The 9,448-nt window shown below is 34.6% G+C and overlaps 1 pseudogene; it reads left to right on the top strand.

The window, feature by feature from the left end:
* The first annotated feature begins 1,009 nt into the window (after window positions 1-1,009).
* On the top strand, window positions 1,010-9,148 carry LOC110696650 (annotated as a pseudogene).
* The last annotated feature ends 300 nt before the right edge of the window (window positions 9,149-9,448 follow it).

The following is a 9,448-nucleotide window of genomic DNA, read 5'->3' as shown; positions in this document are numbered from 1 at the left end:
ACTGTTATTGCTTGATCACGCCTTTTATGCATGTTTAAAGCGAATTTGTACTTGTAATCACGCTTAATAAAATTATTAATAATCTTGTTTAGGCTAATATGATTATAATTCAAGTGATCGCCAATAATAGACTTGTTTGTGCATTGATGCTCAACCAACATAGATTAAACAGGTTTAGGGTTAACCTATTGATTGCATGTTAGTCAGAAAACACACATGGATATGAGAAGAACAAAGTAGAGGCCTATTTTTAGGGCAGGTTCAATCTCTTTTAGGTTGGATTTGTACCTTCATCCCCGAATATCCAGTCATGGTTCCAGATCACTAAGGAGTTAGCGATCTCATGGATCGTGAAGGGGTGTAACCTTCACCCTGTGAACGGTTTACAAGTTCCTAAAACTTGTTGGCGACTCTTTTACTCTAGTTTCTTTCCCTTTGGACACCACCATGCTTAATTGTATGATCACATTGGGGCTCAAGTGTGGGATGTTTGGAATATTCCTTACATTACCGATAAACAAAAATTATAAAAAGTTGATATTATAAAAATATACATTGTGACGAATGTAAGAAGATGCCTCTTGACTACATTTATCCTTACATATAAATCACAAAGCATGGTCAAAGAGAGGTGTGTGAATAGTGCTAAATTCAAAACGTGTCAACTAATAAAAAACGGAGGCAGTATTAATTTATTTTATTATTTCACATACAAAAAATGTTTTCAAATTAATTATTTATTTTACAGGATGGAGTCGTAATTATTTATATTACGTAATTACTTTTGCAGGTTGGTAAGACGGGTTGGTTCAAGTAAGGACGTATCATAGTTTTGGTTTAAGTTTTATACTAAGTTTGGGTTGTAATAAAATTATACTTGTTTTAGACCACCTAGTTATGGTATAATAGTTCAATGTTTGTTTTTATCGAACTTTCCTATGCCTCTTAGTAACACTTCCAGGGTTTGAATGACGATTTTCAATAAAAAATATGATTTTAGTTATTATAAAGAGTTCAAATTTTGGGGGTGTTAAAATTGATGTACTTTATTCTCCCATTTCATAATTCGGTTAAATTTGACAAATAAACTTTATTTAAGAACATATTCTGATTTATTGAACTAACCGAATTTAGCTAAAATGAAATAAACTGAGCTGAGATGAGCTGAACTGAAATGAATTATTTATGAGAGAAAAAATTAGAAACTGAATTGAAATTAAGCTAAATATAGAACAGACCCTAAGAACGGAAGGAGCTTTACTCATCCTAATAACACAGAAGGATAATATGATTAATATCCCATAAAACTTTCTTATTTCAAAAAGAAAAAACATAGGGACCCATCACAAGACTCATTGAATTGAAAAAAATAAATAAATTAAGTACTCCGTAATAAATATGAGGGTTGATTGTTGAACTATGAAGCATCACAAAACTTGCAATTAAATAAGTTTATAATAATACACAGCCTCCCCTCTTTGAAAAAGACTTGTACTCTCTCCACTTTCGTTGTTGTTGTTCTTCATCTCTCTCTCCTCTTTCTCTCGTGAACCCAAGTATACTATCACATACTCTGCAATATTCTTCTCCTTTTCATGGATGCTTTCGTTCTTCATCGCTGTAAGTTCTAAATCTGTTACTGTACTCGAACTCACTCTCTCTTTTTTTGATTTTTTTGGGAAACCCTAGAAATGTATTTGTTGCTATGATTTGTTGTCTTTTCTTGGTTTTTAATTCGTAGATTTTCTGTTTTAGTGCTTGATTTTTGTGGGTTTGTTTTGTTTTTTCATTTTTGTTAGATGGGTATTTCAATTTTTGTTTTTTTGTTCACTAGAATGAGTGGGTTTTTGTAGGTTCTCAAAGGTATGTACAACTTGTTTGAGCTGATTTGGGTTTGATATTACAATTTTTAGATAATTAGTTGTCAGATTTTCAATTAGGCTTAGGAGAAGTATATAAATATTGGGAATTGTTGAATTTGGGTTAATAAATTGTGGAGGGAGGTGGGCATGGTAGGTAAAGATGATGAAGCTAGTTCATGGGGTCAGTATCAAGTTTGCAATAATGCCCCCAAAAATTTTTGGAGGTCGGCTTCATGGTCAGCATCTAGAACCGCTGGCCATAACCCCGAAATTGATGATAATGATAATGTAGATCCAAATGGGAACTCTGGGAGTAACGGTATACAAGCACGAAGATTCCCTGCTCCGTTAACTCCTTGTTCCCAACAAATTTGTAAAGCTAGATCGTGTTTGCCCCCACTGCAGCCACTCGCCATTGCTCGGAGGAGCTTGGATGAGTGGCCAAAGGCTGGCTCAGATGATATAGGAGAGTGGCCTGGACCACCCACTCCCAGTGGTAGGGATGTGAATAGAGGTTCAGAAAGGTTGAAGCTTGATATGTCTGCTATTCAGACGAATCCGGAGAGGAACGGGGGTTATGTTAAGAAAGACAAGATTGCATTCTTTGACAAAGTATGTTCTAAGGTGGCTGATCACATTTATCTTGGAGGCGATGCTGTTGCTAAGGATAGGAATATTTTGAAAAAGAATGAAATTACCCATGTGCTCAACTGTGTGGGTTTTGTTTGCCCCGAGTATTTTAAAGCTGACTTTGTTTACAGAACACTGTGGCTTCAGGATAGTCCTTCAGAAGATATTACTAGCATACTCTATGATGTATTTGATTATTTTGAAGATGTCCAAGAGCAGAAAGGGAAGGTCTTCGTTCATTGTTGTCAAGGTGTATCTCGATCTACTTCACTAGTGATTGCATATCTTATGTAGAGGGAGGGGCAGAGCTTTGATGATGCATTTCAGTATGTGAAAGAAGCTAGGGGTATTGCTGATCCAAATATGGGGTTTGCTTGCCAACTGCTGCAATGCCAGAAAAGAGTCCATGATTTTCCTCTCAGTCCAAGTTCATTATTAAGAGTATACAGGATTGCTCCCCATTCTCCATATGACCCTTTACATATTGTTCCAAAAATGTTAAACGATCTGTCTCCTTCAGCCCTTGATTCCCGAGGTGCCTTTATTGTACAAGTGTCTTCTGCAATTTATGTTTGGCTGGGCAAGAATTGTGAAGTTATAATGGAGAGGGAGGCAAGAGGTGCCGTGACTCAAATTGTGCGGTATGAAAGGGTGCAGGTGCCTGTCCTTGTAATTAAGGAAGGTGAGGAGCCATCCTTTTTTTGGGATATCTTCTCTGATTTTGGGATGGACAAATCTGCTAGTGAAGTAAAGCATGGAGAGGCTAAAATTCAGCCTGGTGAGAGGAAAGTAGCTTCTTATGATGTGGATTTTGAGATCTTTCAAAAGGCAATTAAAGGGGGGTTTGTGCCACCCGTCACATCATCAGAGACTGAATATGAAACACATCTGCCTGCACGAGAGAATAGCTGGAGTGTGTTGAGACGCAAGTATGCCTTAGGACATATGAAGGAGTTTGTCTTAGCTCCAAAACTGGTTCTCAATAAACTTCATTCCGATTCTAAGCTCAATAGTTATGATGAAAGCATTGTGTCCAGTAACTCACGTAAGTCTGATGCTACATTGGTGCCCTCGATGTCCTCATCTCCTTCCTCCTTGTCATCACCATCTTTATCATCTTTGTCATCACCACCTTATCGATCTCCAGAATCTATCTGCTCTGATTCAAGTAATAACTCAAAGTGTTCCTCTGAGTCTCCTTTAGAGTCACCCTTATCACTATCATCAGCCATGTCAGCATTTTCTAACATGTCTCTCCTCTCTTCTAAAACTTCTACAAATTTATCTAACCATCCAGGCTATATTGAGGTTAACTTTGGTTCAAATCCTTTAAGATCCACTAACTTACCTTCCAGAAGGTCACCTCTGTCAATTGCAGAGCGTAGGGTTAGCTTAACCAGGTGCCTGACTTTGCCAAATGTAGTTGGTGATGGAAGGATGCAAGAATCTCCCCAAGAGTTTTTTGCCAACAAACAAGATGATAGCGTAAATGATAATACCTGCATATCATTTGAGCTGGATAAAGGAGGAATGATTGCAGCTAGCAAGAACAAGTCTTTTGAAAAAGATCTTGATTCTGATAAAGTAGCAAGCCAGAGTAGCTCACATGTAAAGGAATTTGCTTTAGCAAGTGTTTGTAATAACATTAGAGAAAACTCTACCCCATGTGCTACTACAGAAGTTGTGGCGGTGGTTTCCACAAAGTGTGATATCAAGATGCCTTCTTTTTACCGCTTATCAGATCTAGAGAAAGTATCAGTTTCAGAAATATGTGAACTTGATTCTAGTTCATCGTTTATTGTCATTGCTCCGGAGAGAGTTTCATGCCCCATCAATGATTTATGCACATAAGAAAGTAGGTGGTGTAGATTTAATTGACTTGGAGCAAGCTGGTTCTGATGTTCTATCTCGCATGGGTCTTCCCAAAACCACCAACATTAAGGTATTTTTCCCGTGCGCATACTTTCTGTTCTTGGCTATGCAATTTATGGATTCCTAATCAATATAAATATCTAATAGTTGCAAATATCACAGTGACCTAGAGTAGAGTCTACATGTAAATAGTTGATTCTCTGAAATTTAAGATTTCATCCTTTCTTCACTTGAAATCTGTTGTTTTGAGTTAGATTGAAGTTAGAAATAAATAGTAGCTTATCGGTACAGTTGATCTATAATTTTATTTCTTCTTCTATTAATTTCTGCCATAGAAAAAAAGGATTAGACCAATTCCATGTCTGTACTTTTCTTATTTATTTATTTATTTATTTTGAGATGTTAGCAGCGGTAGATTAGAAACTAACTGGGATGTTAGCACTCTTAGCTGTGGTGAACTAGAAGCTAACTAGGGATGCAATATAAAAGTTGGCTTATTCTTATATACAATTTAAATTTATTTTGTTGCTTTGTCCATAAAATATTAAAAGCTTACAAATTATAGGAAACTTCTATGCCTATTAAAAGTTCTAAATTTAGTCCACCTTTTTAATTAATGGTGATGCAACTTAATGTTGGTCAACCTTTTTAACAAATTGGGATCACCTTCGAGGCTTAAAAGGTACTCCACTACTGTATTGATCCATAGGTCTATGAATATATACTCATGGGAATGATAATGTGCAAAAGCTCTATTTATCCCTGCTATATGTGAGTGCTTTCCTTTATGTATGGCATTAACAATTCCTTTTTGGTAGCATCCACTATTTTGGCCCCGATGCTTTTTTTTTTCTTTTTTCCTGCCCTTGATTACCAATGAAGGACAGGAAAAAATTTACGAAGTACAAAGTATTATTTATTGTATTTCAATGATGATAAGAGCTACTGATTTGTTACTGTGAGATTCACTTAGCAATTATATATTTCTTCCCTTCAATTTCACACAATGTAATAGGTCAATTGGAGCAGAGGGCAGAGGTCAATTGGTCAAAACTTACTTTTTTTTTTTAATTTTTTTTTTAAAGGGGGTCAAAACTTTCTTAATCCTTGATAAACACACAATTTCTGTTTTAAATCATGCATACAGAGGGTTTATTAATTATGAAAGCATGCTAAAGAGTTTTATAATGGTACGTATAGTTTATAAAGGCCAATTCAGTACTTACATTGTTTATTAAAATATGTTTAAATTCACTACTAGTAAAATTTACTCGCTACATGTAGTTAGTTATTTTCTTCGTAAAAGATAAGATGTGGGAAAGTATATCTTCAATTATAATATTAATAGATTAAAAAAATAAATAAATAAATAAATACAAACATTAGAACTGCCATGGTAAAATGGATTAAATTCCTGTATGTCAATTTAAGTCTCCAATGTGCGACATCAGAGAACTGGTGCTTCTGCGACTTCATGATCATTACTATAATCAGAAGTGTCTAATACACTGTTAGGTTCTCAAACCCGTGCTTTAACTTATTCTATTTCTTAGTTCTGGGATAGTCAACAGTTGACCATGAAAACATGTTTAGTTCTCTTGGTTGAGCTAGCCTTTCTGTGGAATTTACTGTTGTGTCGTTTCATGTGTTTCACTTGTTATTTCCGTCTTCAAGCTTGGTAATTGCCATATGACTTGCTAGGCATTGCTATGTAATTCCCAAAAAATGCGACAGTTTTCGGACAATCCATTTAGCATAGAGTTTACAACAAATTATATACTTCCTCCATTCTTTTTGCCTGACTAATAGCTCCTTGACACACAATTTGAGCAGGAGATTAGAGAGATAAACACGTGTTATATAAAAATAAAGTAATACCATAAAACCTCATTTTATTTATTAGTATTATTCATTTATCTTCTCTAATCTCTATCTCAAATTGCATCAAGCAAAAAATAATGGAGGATATATATCTTTATCACCAGAATGTTATTTTTCTGTAAGTATTTACCATGAGATGGCTGTAAACATGATCACCAATTTTTAGCAGTGCGTTGATTATTATATAACTTAATAGTACTTCCTTTGTTTTTTTCAATTGCACCATTTTCCTTTAAGGAAGTTGCATGGTAATTGCACCATTTCTATAATGGGTAACTTTCATACACTTTTTGTTTGTGTTCACACACCAAATACCTATTTTACCCTTATTTACATTTGATATTTACCCTTTTTACCTCACTTTTACTCTCTCTCTCCTTTGTTTGTAGTCACATGGGCATTTAAATTATTTCATTCCTTTCTTAAACTTTGTGCCCATCCCAAATGGTGCAATTATGTATTTAAAAAAAAAAAAAAAATAATAAAATAAAAAAACACGGAGGAAGTATATATTGACCCCTTTGTGCTACTCTTGTTGAGATGATTTCTCATTGTGCACCCCAATGTGGAGGAAAATCTCATGGTGTAGTGTTGTGTTCCCTTTAGCATGTGTGTGAATATAAGATTGAATATAATGAGGTATGATGCAATTTTATGAATTGTTTACCTTGAGATTATTGAAAAACTCATTATCCTTGCTAGAGTTGTTTGATTTGGTTATCGACACATTTGATACATATTTTTGGAAAATAGACATGTCAAACTACTTTCCCCATCTTTCATGCTTTTTTTTTTGGTTGGGTGGGCGGAGTATAGTAATAGTACTATAACTGGCCGATGTAGAAATTGAATCCAAAGTGAAATGTTTTCTGGATATATCTGAAAATGTTGTCGTCTTTTACATGAGCAAGCAACTAACCAGTGCTATAAGCTCTAATTACTTGATCATAATCTGAAAATGTGTAGAACTGATCAGAACCAAAGGCTCAAAGAAGAACATTTAAGCTTTGTTTGGTTCAATATTAGTAAAGGAAGGGAAAAGAAAGGAAAGGAAAAAAAAAAAACATATCATTCAATGTTTGGTTTGATAGTAGTAAAGGAAGGTAAAGTTGTGGAATCTATTATTTGGTGTAATGGTGAAGGAAGGAAAAATGAATTTTTAGCTTGATATATTTAATTTCTTTCTTTCCTACCAAATTCCTCTCATTTTGGGAGAATTGGAAAGGGAAGATTTTGTTAAGGGAGTTTTGCTTCCATTTCCCTTCATTTGCTATCATATCCCATTAAATTTTTAGAACCAAACAAAGGATTCTATATTTGTCCTTACTTATCTTTTCCTCCCGGTTCCTCCCAACCAAAAAGTACCTTAGGCAACCAGTTTTTTATATAGAAATTTATGTCATTTATAACTTGTAATTTGTTCTAACATGAATTTGTACATTGATTTTTTTTTTTCTAAAGTTTGAATCCATGTGAATGCTAGAGCATGATTTTGCTGTGGGTTTCACATGTGTCTCGACCTTTCTTGAGCCAAATTTTTCTGTTGAGGGAGGTCCCTTTTGCATCTGTTTTGACATCCTTAGAACACTTACTTTTATGAGGTAATGATGTTGCTTTATTGGTGCCATATTTGTTTTTTCCAGGCTACTCCTTTTGAAAGTGAATACAGAAAAAGTCAAGTTAAAGTTAATAATTTGGAGCTGATAAAACGAGAATGCATCTCTAACACAAAGGCCCGAATAAGGTGGCATAAAAAATTATATTGAAACCCCTGCAAGAGCTCACCAATGGAAAAGGTCTTCCGCTGTCACTTATCATTCTTGTACCCACTTCTAATTAGTTTGCACAAACATACAAAGATTATAAGGTAGAATGAATTAAGGGGAAATAGTTCATTGTGAATAAACTATATATTGTAAAATTGCCACACCTAAATGAATCAAAGAGGAAAGTGTAAATATGACAGGATAGATTAATTGCTTTATTTTTACTTGTGTGATATTGATTTTAATTATTTTAATCTATGAAGTTGATATGTTTCAGATTATCAGAGAAGGAGAAGAACCAGCAGGATTCCTTGAAAGTTTGAGTACATTGTACGTAGCAGACTAGCAGTACACTAACTAGGGAAGATTCTTCTTGTCCGTTGTTCGGAGTAACTTCGTTAAACAGATTATAATTGAAGAAAGAACTATTGCCTCACAAAGCTTTTGAGGTAATGAAAATTCAGCCTGTATTTTATTTTTGAAATCCTAAATTTTTTTTACTTGAACAATACTTTTGATGGTTGTGAATGAGAGACCTTTGTGTGAGATAGGGGTCTATTATTTTCCTGTGTTTGTCTTTCATTAGTTTTGAAATATGTAGTTATGTGTGACACATAACAGACTTGCTTCTCCTTGTGCAATGTATTTGTTAGTTGTCAGGTGGCTCTGAATCAAAGAAATGTAGAAAATGAATGAATACCGTCATATAGAAAAGTACCAGTACTGTCTTTTGGGTGCACTTTGTGAGTCCCTCCTTGAGCCAAGTGTGGATGAACCAAACTTGGCCAAGAAAGAATCATCTTGTTGGTGTTCTATACACTCTTGAAATGGAAGATCATGTTTATTATTGGTTCGACATAGACGTGGTGGTTGTTAACTTTGATGGCTTGTGCTATATGCTGTGTTTTAACTGCCTATCGTTAATTGGATACATTTCTGACAGCGTTGGTTTCCTTTGAATCACAGCCTGCAGTGGCCAGTGTGGGTGCATGTACAGACTACAGTCATTTGACGACATTCAAAACTGCCATTAAGAATTTCTTCAGATACCTATGTAATAGAACCACCTTGTATATTCAGAATTACTTAGTAAGGTGCTAAATGCAAAAAGTTATTTATGCCAAAACGTTTCCATCATTTTTTGTCATTGCATTACTAGCTCTTTGGTCTTTCATAATGTCTGGCACATAACAGCAAATTTATAAAATGGCGATTGGGTGTTAAAGTGTAAAAAAGTTTAAATGTGTAGGAAATCCAATGTTATTACTAGAATTGCAGTCAATAACTATATACTAAAAGACACACCAGCAATAACACGTGTCATTTTTAGGTGTGTCCTTTGTTTTTATTAAAAATTCTATTATAAACACAGATCTTATACAAAAATAATTCCCTAAACTTAAAATAAATAAAGATTTGACATATTTTAGCACAAAT

Source organism: Chenopodium quinoa, unplaced genomic scaffold (assembly GCF_001683475.1).
Source record: "Chenopodium quinoa cultivar QQ74 unplaced genomic scaffold, ASM168347v1, whole genome shotgun sequence".
Lineage (NCBI taxonomy): Eukaryota > Viridiplantae > Streptophyta > Magnoliopsida > Caryophyllales > Amaranthaceae > Chenopodium > Chenopodium quinoa.
Note: the sequence above shows the minus strand (reverse complement) of the source record. Positions and strands in the feature narration are given on the sequence as shown.